General features: G+C 42.1%; 1 protein-coding gene across 2 annotated transcripts in view; it reads right to left on the bottom strand.

Moving 5' to 3' along the window:
• Positions 1–17,717, bottom strand: part of LOC131677603 (uncharacterized) — a 592,646-nt gene that overhangs the window by 418,197 nt on the left and 156,732 nt on the right. The gene's annotated exons all lie outside the window — the stretch shown is intronic.

Genomic DNA, 17,717 nt, shown 5'->3' with positions numbered 1-17,717 from the left:
TTCCACAGGGAATCAGAAAATTATGACTCAATAGCAATTTAGAAATTAAGTACTTCTAACATTTCAATACAGGGGTCCCGCTTCGAAAATTTCTTCTAGGAAAGTTTCCTAGTTTGCAAATGCGACTAACTTAAGTCATACAAAATGGAATCACTATGTTTTGCATTACTGGATCGGAAATATGAGCTGTATTCGATTAACACAGTAAACTATACGGAAACTATGAACAACGAGAAAAATGGATTTTGTGAAAGCAGTAATTATCTGCGTCATGATTGGTTCGTGCTATTCGACCCTTTTCAGTTTATAAATCATGGTTTTCAGAAAAACGCGTTGAAAATGTTAGGTAGAACATGACGTTAAGAAAAGCGTTCAGAAAAACGTTATGTAGAACATGGCGTGATAAAAATCCGTACACCCGAACACCGACTCGTATGATTTAGATGCAAATACGCATGATTGTAATGCGGATTTTGCATTAAAATTTGTACAATACTTATAACGTTATGGGCCTGGGACGAAAATGTATTACACGGCCAAAGAAACTGATACAATCCAACAACTGGGAATGTATTGGTGAATAGAACGTTGTGAGAGTAGTCGTACTGGAATGACACTGGAAAGAAAATCCTCACACGTACACATGTGCACTGCAAATCTAGGCATCGTTGTCCATTTCCAGATTTTTTTTTATTTTTTGGGGATTATGAAGTGTTCGTAGAGGAAAACCCTATATGACCACTATCTGTATCTCCGGAACCAAGAGACCGATCGGAATAGAAGTCGTATAACATGAATTGTAATCAAGTTTGTGGAACTCGATCCAGAATCTTTCTAAGGTAAGTTCTTCTGGCATCAAGAACTGCCCTAGTTGTCCATTGTGGCCAAAGAGTTATCACGACCGATAGATCCAAATAATGTTGAACCATTTTTGATCAGCTTTGCATCTAGATATTATGCTTGTACCAGTTTATATCCAAATTTACTGTGTGACCGCTCTCTTCATTCTGTAACTCCGAAGCAATTCACCGAATCAGAGAAAAATTAATAGCAGCCAATGAGAAGGTTGTACCTTTAATTTAAGACTAAGTTTGTGCAAATCGGTCCAACCATTCTACAGAAATGCCTGAACGAAGGTAACTTCCCGGATAGCTGGAAGATTCAGAAGCTGGTGTTGCTACCAGAACTAGGGATACCACCAGGAGATTCAGTATCGTGTAAGCCTACATGCCTGCTGGATACTCTTGGTAAACTCCGGAAAGATTCATTCTTTGTTAGGGGACACTTTGCCACTGCGACCACTATTCAGGTTAAATTTTGTGGCTAGGAAAAGGTCATCCTCAACAGGCTGATGAACTACGCTGAAAGTGAGAACGGACTATCCCAAAGGCAGTTCGGAGTCCGGAAAAGGATTTCACCTGTGGAAACCTTTTACACAGTCATCGCGAGCGCGGAGGAATCATTGAAAAAAAGAAATGGAATAATCGCTACTGTGCCGTGATAACGATCAGCGTGAAGAACGCGTTCAACAACCCCAGATGGTTATCGCCGTAGCACTTGTCCCGACGTGTAACCGGTGAGACCCTTGGAGAGGTGGAGATGATGACGGCAGAGACTGTAGACATCATCTGGCTGATGCCAAGTTGCAGCTGGCTCACCACAAGACGGAGATAGTGCTGGTCAGCTACCGTTAAAATATTCAGTGCGTCGTGATCATACACTCAATCCCATCGATCCATGTGCTGAAGTACCTGGGTGTGATGGTTGACGATCGGTTAAATTGCAACAGCAATGTCGACTACGTACCTGCGGAGACTGCGAGGGCAACTAACATATTGGCAAGGATCATGCCGAACATTGGAGGAGCAAAATGTAGTACGAGACGTCTCCTGGCTGGGGTCTCATCTTCAATACTGAGGCATGGCGTACTGGGCTGGGGTACTGCGATGAAAACTAAATGTGGAACCGAAAGAAGTTGACAAACACGTTTGGCGTAATTACTGTTCGTGTCACAAGTGCATGAAGAACGATATCGTCGGGGATGGTATATGTAATGGCCGGGATGATCCGGACTTGTTGACTAAGTGGCAGCAAAGGGTGGGACAACGCAGAGAAACGAAGGTAGACCCACCGACTCATCACAAATGTGTCGGTTTGGGTACATAGGAACCATTATGAGGTGAACTTCCATCTGACGCATTTTTTGTCCGGGCACGGATGCATCCGGAAATACCTGCATCGGTTTGAACATGCTTCGTCACAATCCATAGGTCCAAAGAAGTTCGAAGGGGTATGCCTGGTGTGACAGTTAACAATATCGTCGAAGAGATGTACCACCATGAGCATAACTGGGATGCTGTCAACAGAGTGGTTACTAGTATACTCTCCGGGCTGCAGAGAAAGTGTCGAAGGGATCAAAAAAAGTAGCGCCATTGGCTAGAAAGCCGACATGAAACCATAAATCAGGTTTCGGGAGAAATTCAGCCGACGGGGAGCTAGGTCCACCGCAGGAGACCAGTTGAGTAGTACGCGACGTAGCACCGGGTTCGGGTAATCGGGGCGGCAGTGAACCGGACGTCAAGCTTCATCAGAATCGCCGAACCGACCTCAACACCCTACCGGGTAGCTCATGAGTAGACTAGATCCACCGCCGGAGATTAGAGCGAGTAGACTTCGTCGAATAGCTAACAGTGGGTCGGTGGGGCACCAGTGAACGGAAACTGAGCTCCACCCGGAATCGTTAGACAGACCTCAACACCTACTGGCTGGCCCATTGAGTAAACTAGGTCCATCGCCTGGGAGTAGATCGGGACGAAGCAGGAAGCAAAATGGCTCACAGAAACGAACATCGGTATCGGGAGATATCTACCGCTGGAGAATTCACAGTATGGTAGATTCGCCGCCGTTGACTATCTGATTATATCGAGAAAAAATGGGAGCTAATTTGCTCATGAAACAAACATCGGTACCGAGAGAAATTCCCCTGCCGGGGAGCTGTCAGTAGGAGTAGGGTAGTTCACTACCAGATAATATCCGAGTAGATCTCGATAAAGCTGGTATAGCTGTTTGGAGAAATATATCCGTCGGAGAACTATCGGTTGGAGTACGGTAAGTTCACCGTAGGGGACTATCCAAGTAGATCGTGATAAGGTAGAGAGCTTAATGACTCACGGCAATAGGAACTGAAAGGCTCATGGAATCAGCATCTTAACAGCTCACTGGGACGAGAGCTAAATGGTGATATAGTCTGGGGCGTCTTGCTAGTATATGGTATATGTAGTATATAGATTTGGCATTGAGCTCTGCTAATCTTCTAAAAAAGCCGTAATTCCGAAAACAAAGCGAGTCTATATCGCTTCCGCTAAGATTCAAGAGTCTTAGCAATTAAAGCAACCTAGTCCAACCGACACATCAGGATCGACGCCAGTATCATCCTGATTACGGCATACAGGCCATGATGAACGTCAACGGACAGAACACGGATCACGAATTGGACGGCTACTTTGGGCTGACAGCGCGAACTGTTCTACACCCCCTAGTAAAATATGATGACACCGACCTAAAACGGCAAGGGGGCTAACAGTACAGCTGCCTCCGTCCCGCTAAAATCTTGGTAGATCTTCGATACGTTTAAAACTCGTCACGAATGTTGGTGGTACTAGGTTCGGATGGATCCGATTTTACGCCGATTCGAATCTGAATAACACGCTCCATGAAGAGTCAACCCTAGCAACCCTTTGACAACCCGCGACAAATCCGTTCGCCTGAGGTGTTATGCAGCAAGAGCAAGAGGAGGAGAAGCAACTGTATCAGCAGCGACAGTCAGGGCAGAGCGGAGGTCGTAAAACCCCACAAAAACCTAAAGTAGAGGCAGCGAAATATTTGGTGGAGGAGCTGCACAAGTCTTCGGACGTGAGAAAGATTACAAAACGACAACAAGAAGGACAGAGAGGATCCGGAGCTGAAGTAGGATTCTTTGATTACCAGCTCAACTATGCAGGTAAATATGACCAAATCACGGGTCCAAGTTAGGCAGAAGTTAAAGCCTTAAGCCGTGAGACAGTGATTGTGTACAAGGACCCAGATGAGATCACGACGGAAGATGAGCTGAGAGATGCACTGAAGCAACAGTGCAACCTGGGTGAGGTGCACATGACGATCCAGTTAAAGCAGGGGAATGGAGGAACGCAGACCGCGGTGATTCGTTTACCCGTAACCGCTGCTGACAAAGCGTTTGAGGTTGGCAAAGTTGCGGCCGGATGGTCGAGATGCCCACTAAGGGCTGTCCTACGAGTGAATATATAAGCGGAGAAATGCTTCAAGTGTTTGGGCTTCCAACATTAGGCTTGATCCAGGATCGGCTGGAAATACGAGAGATTGCAAGCAAAGACTGAAGTGTATGCTTTGTGCGCCAGAGGACGAAAATGACCATCAGACGGATGGCCTCAAATGTTCAGCCTACAAGAGGGCGGCTGCAGGTATTGGAGAGAACCCAGATAAATCTGATTGTCTATGACACCACACAGCAAATGTTGTGACAATCTATGACAGAAACTATGTGTGACGTCTCTTTGTTTGCAGAGCCCTATCATATCCTCCCTGATAACGGTAACTGGTTAGCGGATAAATTGGGAAGGGCTCCGATACAAGTTATCAGCAGATTCCCCATTTCAAGAAGTGGTATAACGCTCGTACCAAGGCTTCGTGATTGCCAAATATAACGGCGTCTTCGTGTGCAGCTGTTACGCGCCTCCAAGGTAAACGTTCCTCAGGGTTCCATTCTTGGTCCAACTCATTGGAACGGGATGTAGGATGAAGTCTTTACACTACTGCTGCCAAGGAAAGTAAAACTTGAGGGTTTCGCGAACGACGCATCACTAACGGTGATGGGTGAGACACTTGAGAAAGTGAAGGTGTTTGTAACGGAGACAATAAACGCGATCGAGAAATGGATGATCGGGGTCAAGATGCAGAAAGTTCACCATAAGACGAAGGTGTTGTTGGTCAGCAACTGAAAAGCGGTTCAGCGAATGCAGATCACAGTCGAAGGGCACGTGATTGTGTCGAAGCGTGCACTGGATCAATTGGGAGTGATAATCGACGACCAATTGAGCTTCAACAACCACGTCGATTACGCCTGCGAGAAATCGGCGATGGCAACGAACGCAATAGCGAGGATCATTCCAAACGTCGGCAGTCTGAGAAGCAACACGAAATGTCTGCTATCTAGTGATTCGTAATCGATGCTGCGATATTGGGTTCCCACCGTGGGTTCGGCGCTAAAAACCAAGCGGAACCACGATAAGCTGAACAGGATGTTCCGACTGTTCACCGTATGAGTCACACGCGCGTACACAGCAGTACTGATGGGGGATGTTTGTGTTATCGTTAGGACAATCCTCATCTGCATCACCCTGGCAGAGGATATCGAATGATACAATCGGAGAAAACCAGAAATATGAGGAAGATGGTGAGAATAGATTCAATGTCCAGGTGGCAGCTGATAAGGAAGGTTCCTCCCAAACCTGTCGACGTGGGTCTGTAGAAAGCATGGGAAGGTGAACTTCAACCTGACACAGCTCTTGTTGGGCCATGGCTGCTTCAGGAGATATCTTTATAGGTTCGAGCACGCAACGGCACCACTGCGCCCGGAGTGCGAGAACGTCGAGAGGACACCGAATGTCCGCGATACGAAGCGACACGCAGGGAGACGCTTGAAACGGGAGGACATTAAGCCGGATAAAGTCATCCACAAAATGACAAGCGACGTCAAAGTGTGGAACGCGGTAAACAGAATGGTGACGCAGATCATGACGCGGTGAACGGTTTCAGGAGAGCAATCACGACCAGGAAACTCTCCACCGGAGTAGGCTAGATCCACCGCCAGTCGAATCGCGACAGAGCACCGGGTATGGGTCGTCTGGGCGCCAGCGAATCCAACGCCACGATCCACCCGGAATCATTGAACCGAGCACGGCACCCTGCCGGTTGGTCCAAGGGAAATTTAGCGAAAACAAAAGATGAATCGGTATCGGGAGAACTTCTTTCGCCGGGGAATTCTTCATCGGAGTATACTAGATGTACCGTCAGGGACTATACTGAGTAGATCGCAACGAGACTAACCACCAGTTGCGGGTCGTTGGAGCACCAGAAAACCGAACACCTTGCTCCACCGGAATCGCTGGAATCGAACTCTCCGGTGAAATGGTGCTAAATGGCAGGAGAAAGGAGCCACAGAACTCAAAGGGGTTACGGTGCTAAATGGCTTCGGATAAGGATCAAAAGGGCTCAAGAAGTTGTGGTAATGAATGGCACATGAAAGCCAAGGAGCTAAACTAAAACTAGAAAATCTGGACATTGTCGCCTAGATTGTTCTCGTAAGGAGAAAACACTAATTCTCGACCCACAGCTAGCTTTCGCACTGCCATACAGAAATGGTCACTTTGTGTGAATGGCCGAAAACTGGTGGTGTGCCAAAGAGTGCTACTCTAACTCTGTTGTAGGAACTAACTACTAGAGTGGGTGCTGTGCACATAAAAAAAACCCTTCCCAAAGCAATGTCGTAAGGTAGTGTTGAGGTGGAACTAGGTTCGGTGGCAAGATTAGTTGTTTTAGGGGATCGTGGTAGCTGCCTCTCTTTATATGAGACAGGTAAAAAGCGTCACTCTTCATTTAGAGTTCTTGTAGTTACAAGTATACGGGAAATCGTATGGTTTTATTATGAAAATGTTAACCAACAAGTACAAGTGGAATTTCCAAGAAGAGAATCGGCGATGGATTTTCGAACACATAAGTCGTGTTTATTCAATGAAACACCAAACAACGCCATGCGCCTTGTTGAAACCTCCCTCACAATCCAGTTTTTGTAATTCCTATGAGGTAGAATGCTTAAAAGCACTTTTATTTTCAATTCGAACAAAAATAATTGAGTTTGAAAAATGACTAGTTTTCATGCCAAAGAACTTAACATTAGTATCGACATTTATCAAATTAGCGCGAGAATGATACAGTTTATCGTAAACGAAACAAACTATTGAGCATAGGTGAAAATCAACTCCGCTGTAAATGATTTCAACACCGTCAGAACGTTTATGACATCCCTTGAATGTATTGAAGAGGAAGCACCCTCCGCCCGGCCGATTTCACTAGGGCTCTTCAGCAAGCGTAACTCAAGCATCTATAATTGCCCTAAGGGCTCTTCTTCTCACGCGATGGTAAAGCAGCCAGCAGTCCATCAGCGTGCCGCAACCGGCAAATATCCCACTTTCACACTTTACGTGTCCCGCCCAGGCTCGTCCGTTCTGCCTCCGTGGGTTTCACATTTCGATCCGCGTCTTCGACCACAGACAGACCTTGCTGCCAATGCTGGCTCCGGGCGGCAGATCCTGGGATTCCTTCCATCGCAGCTTAATAAAGTGCTTCCGAGCAATGGGAGCCAAGCCGCGGAAGTTTTTTCTTGCCCACTTGTTGTCTCCATCATTCATTCGGATGGAATATCAAAGGCGGTGTGGTTGTCAGGAAGGTGGATTTTATTTCTGTGTTTATGAATAGTGCTAGAGTAGAAGATGATACAGAAGTTTTCGTTTGAAGCAGGTCGAATGTGGAATTATATCTCCAGCGGTGCAGATGCATCCTTCTCTTGAACATGAGCTTCAACTTCAACTTGGTATAAAATCACCAGATAATTTTTTTACCATTTAATGTTTTAATATTTTAACTTAAGCTGTTTTTCATTTGATCCGATATGGTTTTTCGACCATCATTGAAGGGGTAAAATCCACTTGTTAATGATAAGTTGAAACAATCCTCAAATACTTCCCATGCCAGAAAATTATAATTTCGAAACAAATAACTTGCTACACAAACTCAAACCTTTCGGAAAGTGTAGAGCACAAAACGTTCCCCATCAAAATGAAATGGATTATACTGCTCCAGTTCAAACCCCCACCCCCCACCCACAAAAAGGTGTCGACAATTAAATTCCCCCAAATTTGCTTCACGGATAATGGATGGGATGGCATGTTACTTACCCACATACAATTAGACAGAGACAGAGTGGAAAATAAACACAAACACGTCCGTCCGCCTGTTGCGGTTCAACCCCAATATTGCTCAATTTGAAGGCAAAGTGGATGAAATTTGTAGTTTTTATCGTTATGGTTATCGCAATGGTGCTGATCCCAACCGGATCTGCTGGTGAGGGACCATATCGGCACTCTAGGAAAATGGCTCAATGCGGAGGCGAACGGTTTCGTTCGTTGTCTAGTTGTGTGTGTGTCTGTTTCCGTTTGTGACTGTGTAGGTGTTCGTGTGCAAAGTGATAACATTTAAAGGCCATAGCCGGCGAGAGAAGGTCGGGTTCTGAATAATTTATATCGACAAAGATACTATTTAAACTGAAAAGTGGCTTCGACTTGATACCGTTTAATCAAATATTTAATATCAGGGGCTTTGTTTTACGGGAGGTTATAGGTTGTGTCTTAATGATATTTACGTTGCAATCAGAATGTTGAAATGACTTGGTCGAGTAAGGGTCGGGACTGGGGCGACCAACAAGATTCAATAGAGCTGTGTTCAAGGTTTAATGTGCAGTATCTAGTTCGGACAGAATTTTTTTTTATACGTTTATTTGACACGGCATTTGCAAAAGCTTTTTACGCCAGTTTCTTTTTTTACATAGCACGTTACAAAAATCCTTAAGACTAATTTTAACAATACTAGTAATTTGTCTAAAACTAACACTGAAATCACTTTATTGTTTGCTTTTTTCCTTACATTGTTGTATTTCATAATGATCTAGTATTTTCGGGTGTATATATTTACTTTTTTCTGTTATTGTCTAACTTAAAAACTGAATATTCAAGGACACTTTAATTGGTGAATGATTAGCCTTGGATGAGAGTATGAGGAGATGAATTTAATTAAATTTTGACAGACGCTGTTTTTAGAAAATGATAGATAAGTTCCATGTATAGAGGATCGCGATACGCCAGGATGTCTCTAACAGGAACATGGATTGGTCTTCCTCGGACTTGTAAAGAATCTACTAATTGTGATCTGGCTTCACGATATTCAGTGCAGGACCAAACAACATGCTCAATGTCATGGTAACCTTCTCCACAAGCACAATGATTACCCTCAGCGAGCCCAGTACGGGGGAGGTGCGCATCTAAAGTATAATGATTGGACATGAGCCTTGACATCACACGGATGAAGTCCCGACTTACATCCAATCCTTTGAACCATGCCTTCGTTGATACTTCAGGGATAATTGAGTGTAGCCATCGTCCCATATCTCCATTGTCCCAAGATGTTTGCCAACTAGCAAGTGTCCTCTGTCGAGATGCGCTAAAAAATTCATTGTAAGCGATGGGTCTTTCATATATTTCACCATCTAGTGCACCAATATTGGCTAAATTATCAGCTTTCTCATTGCCCGCAATAGAGCAATGGGCGGGGAGCCACACTAGGGTAAATTTATAACATTTTCTTGTTAGGTTACTCAGAGATTCTCGTATCTTCCCAAAAAAGAATGGATCTTGATTATCAATCCTCTTTGAGCGTAGAGCTGCAATTGTGCTGAGACTATCAGTGAGGATAAAGTATTGGTTCGGGGGTAAAGTATTAATTATTTGCAAACTATAGTGAACTGCTGCTAGTTCCGCTATATAAACAGAGGCGGGTTCTGCAAGTTTGAGAGAAATTGAAAAAATATTGTTGAAAATACCGAAACCAGTGGCCTCACTGATTCGTGACCCATCAGTGTAAAACATTTTAAGGCAGTCTATGTGTTGATATTTACTTGTGAATATTTTAGGGATCTCCCGCGAGCGTAGATGATCCGGAATTCCACGAATCTCTGCTTGCATAGACGTGTCGAAGAATAAAGTGAATTCAGGAGTATCTAGTATATTGACGCATGTGGGAACATACCTAGCAGGCGTTATTTCTTGTGACATGTGATTGAAATACACTGCCATGAATCTGGTTTGGGGTTGAAGCTCAACAAGTCTTTCAAAATTTTCAATTACCAGTGGGTTCATAACCTCACATCGAATAAGTAAACGAGAGGAGAGATCCCAGAATCGGTCTTTTAAAGGAAGAACTTCCGCTAGTACTTCAAGACTCATCGTATGGGTCGACTGCATGCAACCTAAGGCGATTCGTAAACATCGATACTGTATCCGTTCCAGTTTAATAATGTGAGTGTTCGCAGCTGAACGCAAACAGAAGCACCCATATTCCATTACTGAAAGTATTGTTGTTTGATACAATCTTATCATGTCACTTGGGTGAGAACCCCACCATGATCCAGTTATTGTTCGCAATTTATCCTTTGTTGGCATTTCGTTATTAGATACCTAATGTGGCCTCCCTATGTGCCTTTCGAATCGAACCAAACTCCAAGGTATTTAAAAGTCAGGACTTGGGCTATCGTTCTACCAACCAACTGAAGCTGAAGCTGAGCTGGATCACGCTTCCTTGAGAAAACGACCAACTCTGTTTTCTCCGTAGAGAAATCGATGCCCAGCTTTAAAGCCCAAATTGATAAATTATCCAAGCTATCTTGCAATGGTTGTTGTAAATTTATAGCTTTTGGTCCTGTGGCAGAAACCACCCCATCATCTGCAAGTTGTCTTAAAGTGCATGGGCTGACAATACAATTATCAATGTCATTCACTTAAAAATTATAGAGAAGGGGGCTTAGACAAGAGCCTTGTGGGAGGCCCATGTAACTTATTCTGAGTGTCGCCAAATCGCCATATGAAAAATGCATGTGCTTTTCTGACAATAAATTGTATAAATAATTATTTAATATCGGTGAAAGACCACATTGATGTAGTTTCTCCGAGAGAACATCAATGGAGACTGAGTCGAATGATCCTTTTATGTCTAATAACACAGACGCCATTTGTTCTTTTTTGCGTAAGCGAGTTGGATTTCTGACGAAAGTAGCGCCAGGCAATCATTCGTTCCCTTTCCTCTCCGAAAACCAAACTGGGTATCTGAGAGCAAGCCGTTCGCCTCAACCCAATTGTCGAGACGTCGAAGGATAATTTTTTCCAACAATTTCCTGATGCAGAATAGCATTGCAATCGGTCGATACGAGTTATGATCGGAAGCTGGTTTTCCCGGTTTTGGAATGGCAATAACTCTCACTTGTCTCCAGTCACGCGGGACAATGTTCTGCTCAAGAAACTTGTTGAATAAATTCAACAAGCGTCTTTTTGCTAGGTCAGGCAGATTCTTCACCAAGATGAATTTAATTCTGTCTAGTCCCGGAGCATTATTATTGCATGAGAGGAGTGTAATTGAAAATTCCATCATTGTCAAAGGCGAATCTATGAAATCGTTACTTGTGGGAGCATCGCGAATGATTTTCTGCGCAGGAGCAGAATCTGGACAAATTTTCTTGGCAAAATTAAATATCCAACGATTCGAAAAATCTTCGCTTTCATTAGTCACGTTTCGATTCCTCATTCTTCAAGCTGTATTCCAAAGAGTACTCATTGATGTTTCTCTTGACAAGCCATCGTCTCCAATAACTAGACTTTTTGGCACGACGTATACTGTCAAATTTGTTTTGCAAAATAAAGTAAGCTTCAAAGTTCTTACATATACCACCTTTCTGTTTCATGATTTCTTTGTAGGCAACTTGTTTAGCTTCATATGCATCAGAGCACTCTTTGTCCCACCAAGGATTAGGGGGCCGTTCATTTATTGTCGTTCCAGGATTGCATTTCGTTTGGGCTTGTTCTGCTGCTTCAATAATTAAACCCACTAGGAATTCATATTCTTCGGTAGGGGTAGCTCTTCCGTCGAAGCAAGAGAAGTGGAAATTAATGTTTCGTATGTTTTCCAATCAATATTTCGTGTTCAGTCATAAGGAACATTGATTGAATTCGTAAGGCCTAATTCACCGTTAATTGAAACAACGATTGGCAAATGATCGCTACCGTGAGGATCAGGTACAACCTTCCACGTGCAATCTAACCGAAGTGATGTCGAGCACAGAGATAGATCTAATGCACTTGGACGTGCAGGAGGTCTGGGGATGCGTGTTGTTTCGCCAGTATTTAAAACTGTCATATTAAATTCGTCACAAACATTGTATATCAAAGAGGATCGATTATCATTGTAGAGGGAACCCCACAATACTCCGTGCGAGTTGAAGTCGCCCAGTATCAGACGTGGAGCAGCCATGGATTCCACTACCTCAAAAATTTGAAGTTGTCCAATTTGAACTTTGGGAGGTATATATAGAAGCGATAGACATGTCTTTGCCTTTAATATTCGTTTGGACTGCTACAGCCTCAATGCCAGCAATCATGGGGATGGTAGAAAGAATAGCACTTTTTAATTCCTAGAAGCACTCCTCCATACGGGGTGTCTCGGTCTAGGCGAATAATATTGAAATCATTTAAGTTGAAATTAATGTTTGAGGTAAGCCATGTTTCACATAGAGCAAAAGCATCGCATTTCAAATTATGCAGTAAAATTTTTAAGGAATCAATTTTTGGTATGATACTTCTACAATTCCATTGTAAAACAGTGATGGAGTCTTTCACCTTAGGAGTTAAATTATCCATCGAAAGATATAATTGCTGCAGGGATGGGCCATTGAGCAATCAGCTGCTCTAAAAATGTTCTAATTGTTGGGAGGAAAGCTGAAAGTATACTCTTTAGTGGTTCAGAAATATTGAATGTGTTAAAAATCCAATCAACAATTTCAGAAAATTTCAATAATCCTACCCCCGGTTGAGGCTCAGAGGAAGTCGAAATTTTATTATTTCCAGTAATGGTGTTCTGTTTGGATTGTACATTTCCAAAACCGGGCGGAATTGACTTCGGTTTTGAATCGGAATTTTTCGGTTTTGGGCGTAGTTTATCTATTGGTGGAGAAATTTGAAGGCCCTTTCTTGGCAGCTTGGGAAAAGAAGACTGTTTTCTTTTTCTGGAATTTCCAGGTAAAACAAATGATGTACCTTCGCACGCTCCGTCAGAGTCAGACTGTTCCGAAAATAGAGATGTGTAAGTGTTTTCTAAGAAGATGGGTTTAGGGGTAGCATTTTTCAACATTTCTGCATAGGAGCGCTTAGACCTCTCCTTCAAGGATCGTTTAATTTTATCCTCGCGCAATTTATAAATGGGGCATGCAGGGAGCTCATGCGAGTTTTCTCCGCACATTAAAATTTTTTCTGGATTTTTATAGCATGTACCCTCTTGACGAGAACCCCCACATTTGCCACACCGTGCCTTATTGGAACAGTAAGTGGCTGTGTGGCCAAGCTGTTTACAATTAAGGCAATTCATTACACGAGGGATAAAAAGGCGAACAGGGAGACTTTTTATCTCCTTCGTGTGATACTGAATGCAATTGCTTGCATTCAAATATCTTTACGTCGTTAAGTATGGTGTCTTTGAAACGACCAACCCCATGCTTAATTAAGTCATCAACAGTCAAACTCGATTCGGTGATGACCCCATCAATTTCAATTTCCTTAGAAGGAATATACGCTCAATATTCACGCGTAAAAAGCTCGCAAGAAGCAATTGCATTGGCTTGTTTGAGACTACCACCGACAATGCGTATTTTATCTTTATTAACTTTGACGATCTCTTTTACATCCGAGAATCGCGAAGTCAAATCTTTCGAAATGTGGATGATATTTAGCGCCTTTGCTTTACGCCTAATAAATACAATTCATGGTCCCGTTGACGACTCTGGGTAAATTTTTATTCTAATCGGGTTTACATTTTCAGCAGAAGGCTTGGGAGGAGGGTCTGTTACTCGTTCTCCCATCTCGTCATCCATTATACCTAGCAAGAAAAACTATCACAAAAAGGATTGAAAAATATACATGTTATCTGCTCTCTCTGAGGTGACGAAGACACCGGTAGAACACACCTCGTGTGCCACGTTGTAAACTCGGTGCCCGTTGTTTGACAATGTGACACTTGCTGTCCTTCTTCGTCGCGTTGCTCCTTCAGTAGAGAAATAGACCACCACGGAAGACAAATGTGGCTACCTGTGGCTTGCTGCGAAAACTCCACTGTCGATGCGTCACTTTTCGGTGCCACTTGTTTTCCTTATTCGTCTACCTGTGACGCTTCCCCTCTCGTCGATTAGAATTACCCGACGACACCAATACAATATATTTTTTCTGTGTGTACAGGCACGATCACTGTCGATTTCTGCCACCGCGGTAGGCAAATTCGTCTACCCGCGGTTTTCTGTAAAAACACCACTTGTCGAGGATGCCGTTGACCACGCCTCCGACGTATCAACTGTCGACTCACACTTAACAAACTGGTCTCTCTCTCCCACAAAAAAACGCATACAGCGTCTCGCACTCCGTCGTTCTCTCGAGAACAAAACCTTCCACCTGGAGGCACAACCTTCTCAGCCGGTTGCAAAAACTGTTATGAATTCGGACAGAAATAGAAAGTAATCATCCGTAAAACATGTAGACCATCATTTGGCATTTTTAAACCTTTCCTCTTCTTTCGTAAACTAAGCTAGACTTTGACCAGATCCCTCCTGATAAAGCCAGTTAAGAATTCCACTTAAACATGAAAAAGATTAATTAAGATTTATTTTATTGGCTCGAACGAAAAATATAAAAACAAATAAAAGTGTATCAATAAATAATCCAAATTATTTTTACGCCCGCAATGGAATAAATCTTAGATTTATCTAATTAACCCTTTCATGCCCAACTTTTTTCTAGTGCATGCAGGGTTTCAAAACCATTTTTCCTTGAAAACCGTGAGGTCAAGAAACACGAAAAGCCTTTTTTCATAAAAATAGGTGCTTCCCTCGCAGTGCTAGAAGCTGCTAAATTTTTATCTTCCAATGCTCAATACAATTCTCCCAGAATATTTACACTAGTCCAATTGCGTGGAAAATGTAGCCAAAAACAGTCTAAATTGATAAATTTTATTAATTTGCAATAATATTGCAACATAACGAAGATATATGAAAAATTCATTTTCCGTCGTCAACGTAAACTGTTCCTGGCAGCACTGCTCCATCGGAATCCAATCAGACTAATTGCAATAACTTCAGTTCTATAGCTGGTCCTTAAAACTATTAATACTCAAATGAAAGGCTATAGTCACATTTATTAGCCTTACTTGTTTTTGTGAGCAAATTTTGCCTTAATCAAAAGTTATAGCTGTTTGAAAACGTTGTTGTCCACAAACAACATGGGCATGAATGGGTTAATAACTAATAAATATTGTGCCTTGCAGGATAATCGCTCGATTTGCGATTATATGGAAGCTCACTTCAGATAGGCGCTATATGAACCCATAGGAAACTTATTCCTTAGAGCTTTCGAGAAGCTCACAGCAGATAGAAAAAAAAAACAAACGATGCAAAAGAAGACCCTCTACATTTATTGGCAATAGGATTATCACTCCTTTAGATTGCTTATGTTCGACTGTTTCATTGTCTAGTGGCTCCAGTGAAATCGGCTGGCGCAGCAACCTCGGCTATATTTAATACGTTGGATTCGGAAAATTCAAGGAAAAATGGGCAACTGAATTTGAAATTTTGCACCACTGACAGAAATCCTCACTCTTAGAAAAAATGAAAATTACATTTGACGTAAACAACGTAACGACGTATTTTTCCATCCGATATTCGGATTTTACATGCTATGATATGTAAAATTAAATATTGTGATTCTTTTGATGTAAAACTTAGGCTGAATGACCTTGGAAAAGCCGAACAACTCACATTTTTACATGTAATTACATCAAAATTTATGTGAATTGGGACGCTCCTTTTATGTGCATCTGGCAAGACGTAAAGTTACATGACTTTTTTTTTGCTGTGCTCCTAAGGAAACCGTATGTCGTCGCTGTTGTACTATCTTATGACAAACGCCATTTTGGGGCAAACTGAGTTAGATATGCCACATTACTTGTCTGAAGAATCTCCACAAAGTGGCGTTTTCAGAATTTTGAAACTCTACTTGGTTACTAAGATATAGCGAGAAACATGCTGAGAAATCATAAGTTTCTTGCTTCTTGCTTTTTGTTTTGGGATTCGCTCAAGTTATATTGAAGTTTTAGATATTTTTATATGTAAAAATGTCTGGGGAACACAATGGCATAAAAATTTTCGAAAGAAAAATACACGAGTTGCGAGAACAACACAGTTTACGTTTTAAACTGGAAATATAGAATATTTGGCAACACTGTAACCAACAGTTACTACTTTTTATAGATTCCCTGATTCATTTCCGTCAAAATGCATCTAACCGATTGTGTATAGACCAAATTAAACCAAAAATAAGAATAAAAATAAAAATTTATGATTTTTTTCTATTGAAAATTTTCCATGCACGATTATGACACGTCATACAAATTTTCTTATCAATACACGTCTATGACACGTGTGAGTGCGACTTTTGTTTACATTCATAGTAAAAACTCGCAACATAGTCAACCGATCTTTGTAATATTTGAGAGCTTAATACAGAATAGATAGAAGCATCTATTTTCTTCTTTGGATTGTTTATACCATTTATAAATTTCAGATATTCATTCTCAAACTTTAAAAATAGTTTATCTCGAAATGTGCTAAATGACACCTGTCATAAGATAGCACAACAGCGACGATATATTTTCGGATTCTCATCCTACCCACTCGACATCCTACGCGGTTTATGAGTAGCCCCAACGCAGACTGGTTGATTAAGTCAATTCAGCTGAAAGTTCAAAAACCTTCCCGAAGTTTTCCTGTTTGCAAAGTCTTTCATCTATAAATCTTAGCTGGCATCCAGTACTTTATCACGCCCCCACATTTGCAACAGCTGACGGGAATGCCAACGAAAAGTAACCCAATACCACTGCAAGGGATGGGCAGTCATTGCTTCGTCCCTAAAAATTTTAACTTCTCATGCTCCCCGATAGGCTTCAGTAAATAGTGATCCTAAACCAAGGACGTCGCAAAGAAAGTTTTGTTTTTCTTCGAATACCGAAAGTTCGGTATTCGCTGCCGGCAGCAGTTTGACCAGCCGGTAGAAAAAGCGGAAATTCTCACCTCCTTCACCTAAAAAAGGGATTAAAGATCACGTGACGGCCTCTCACAAAAGTTTGGCATCGAGAGAACTCTACCGATTTATTAGGGTTTCCATTCCTGGGAGCGATTTGGTTTCTTAAAATTCCCGTTTTCCGGGAAAGATTACTTACTTTCCAGGTTTACCGAATATCAGAACAAAATTAATTTTTGGTCTAAAGTTTTCGTTAATGAGGTGACCAACGTTAAGAAGCAAAAAAGAGCTGCATTCCGATATTTTTTTCCAAAAACAAAGATAATTCCTTCCGTATAAATTAATACCATTCCAGAAATCTTGGGAACCATTACCAAACTATTCAGTGAGTATTATACTCACCATATTGGGAATACTACTGATATATTGCACCATTATAATTAAACTGTTATATTACCACACTCATTTTAGCTACCATTTCCAATACCGTCCGGGTATCCTGAATTGTAGATTTGTATACTAAATTTCACTTTTGTGTTAAAGGTTAACCCTTTATAAGGCCCATAGTTTGGTGCTATTAATGAATGTTATATTAATAGAAACACGGTTCTCTCACGGTGACCATATACCACAGACGCTGAGACAGTCACAATAGTCGATAAAATAAAATCACTCAGGCAGGCAATTGGTGAGGGAACAAACAAAACTGGC

Source organism: Topomyia yanbarensis, chromosome 1 (assembly GCF_030247195.1).
Source record: "Topomyia yanbarensis strain Yona2022 chromosome 1, ASM3024719v1, whole genome shotgun sequence".
NCBI classification, from domain to species: Eukaryota; Metazoa; Arthropoda; class Insecta; order Diptera; family Culicidae; genus Topomyia; species Topomyia yanbarensis.
This window is presented reverse-complemented; position numbering and strand designations above follow the sequence as displayed.